Genomic DNA, 2665 nt, shown 5'->3' with positions numbered 1-2665 from the left:
ACATATAAGAGATGCAAGAGAGTAAATATGATAATAAATTATATTAAAATAATATTGTTTTATAGAAAATTAGTAATAAAGATTAGGTATGATATGAAATTTTACCAGTTGGAAATGTATTATTTTACAAGAAATTTTAGAGTTTTGTAGAGTGATTGAAATATGATAGTATTGTATATTTAATGTGATTGGAAGTGGTTGTGGAACATGTTCTGGTACATATGACTTGATCTTGAAAGCTTAAACATGTGGTTTAATTGTAAAAATCTCTCGGTGAGATCCTTAGTGTTTTAAAATGAAAGTAGGAGCTCAGTCTTGGGGGTTATCCTGACGCTCCAATGGCCAATCATGCTCACTTAGAGAGATTGGACCATGTGGTGAGGAGTAGCAGGAGGTCTTTAGTCTTGGGGGCTCCCAGTATGCCTCAAGGCCCGGAACGGACTAACTTCGTGAGTGTGGCAGGGTAGGGAACCCAAGTTTCATAAGTCACCACGAGTGCAAGACCCGCCATAGCTCGACTTTCGTTTTAAAGTCCAGATGAGTCAAGTCTAGAAATTAAAATGCTTAGGTTGTGTTTTTGAAACTGTTGGATATAAGTTATTTATTGTATGTTATATGCTTAATGTGATGCATGATTTTATATAATTAGCTCACCCTTGCAATTGTTTGCTTGCTTGTGTTGTGCCATGTTGCGTGTGCTGTCCTGTTGCGATGATCATCCATTCTGGATGTGAGCAGAGGAGAATGAGGTGTCAGTGGGGAATGTCTTGGAGGAAAATGGAGATGCTGCTGCCTAGTTCTCTAGGCTTTAATTATCTTATCCTAGGATATTTTGAAGATACTTTGTCATGTTCTAAGTTTTAAATTCTTTGTAATTTAAGGGAGAAACTTTAGTACTCCAAGTTTTCAAATTGTACTGTTTAAGGATGACTGTAATCCTATTACTCTTAACTGCTTTCTAGTATTATTCATGGTGACGCTTTTATTATATTATATGTTTTTATAATATAATTGGGATGTCACAATTTAATTCTAAAAATGAAAATATATTTTAAAACTATTATATATATATATATATATATATATTAATAATTTATCTATTCTAAAGGAGTTGTTCCAAGTTTAATCTGCATGCAAATGGAAAATTATGGAGTTTTCCTACAAAATGATTTCTTGGGATCATTTCAAAGAAAAACATTAAATCTTATCATGGAAATTTATAATTATGTTTGATTGATTTTAAAGGTATTCTATTAAATTTAGAATGATTTAGTTGAGATTAGGTTTGAGGAATTTATAATTAATTCATTATACATCAATTATTATAATACTAAACTTTCTGTGATTTTTTGTTCTTATTATATAGTATTATATTATTTTAATTTTTCTATTTTGTTCTTATTAAATATTATATTATTTTGAATTATTTGAGTTATTCACCAGGCTTGTAAGACTTGAATTTAAAATAATAGTCTAGCTAAGATATAAAGAAAAATTAATGATGCTAAAACTATTTTAAGATTGGATTCAAAATATTAGTCACCTATGTGTAACTTATATATTATTTTGACATTTGATTGAAGAAATGAAATTATCTAGTTTGTGATAAGTATTTATAAGTATTTATCTTAAAACTATTTCGATATGCTAATTTGTAACCGTGAAAATTTTATTTTCTATACGTATTTTAAACTTTATTACATTTATTTTTATGAAAAAAAAGAGAAAAGGAATATATATATATATATATATATATTTTTTTTTTCTTTTTTAGATGACACTTATTTTGAGTTCCTTCATTAATTAAGTCATGTGATAATTTTGTTTTTTAGTTAAAAATAAATTAAGTTTTGTGGTTCAAGTTATTATATATAAATGTAAATATTATTATTATTATTATATATTATTAATAATTTTTATATTGTTACAGAATTATTATTTATTTTATTTCAAACTATTCATTTATTTGAAAATAATGTTTTGCTGTTTTGATCATAAAGTAATTTTATACTTTGAAACTAAATTTATGCACAGGAGGACAAGGTAGTCTTAATTGTTTGCAACATATGTGACACGTTTCCAATCTGTATATTAATAACTAACAACATTTGTATTTCATTGATATATCTGATAGTATGCCTCAAGGTGATATTTTATAATTAAAAAATAACTAGTTTTCTTAAGAAAAGAAACAAATTAATTAAATTTTGTCAATTTTAGCAAAAAAAACACCAAGTAATGCTTTATTTTTAAAATTAAATAAAAATCACACACAGTATTTGTGTACAATGATGCGTTGACATTTTTGGGTAAATCCTATATGAATTAGAGCAACAGAAGGTATCTAATTTTACTGATAACTTAGAAAAAAAAAGTCAAAATGTAGGTGCTACAGTCTGCTTTGTTTTGTTTGGTAATCAACTATATACAGTAGACAATGGACACTAAGTTTGGTCATGCCCTTTCTTCAACACACTCCATTGTTATTTTCACTTATCTACTGTTCACACTTCATATAACAATCCTTCCTCACTGTTATACGCAGCATATACCCGCTGCACACCATCATCTTCTTCGCCAAGTCAAATCTTTCATTTTTAGATCAAAAAAACATGTATGATATTTATAATAAAATAACATTTTTATTTATTCATTCATATTTATT

The sequence above is a fragment of the Vigna radiata genome, unplaced genomic scaffold, assembly GCF_000741045.1.
Source record: "Vigna radiata var. radiata cultivar VC1973A unplaced genomic scaffold, Vradiata_ver6 scaffold_160, whole genome shotgun sequence".
Taxonomy (NCBI): domain Eukaryota; kingdom Viridiplantae; phylum Streptophyta; class Magnoliopsida; order Fabales; family Fabaceae; genus Vigna; species Vigna radiata.
Note: the sequence above shows the minus strand (reverse complement) of the source record.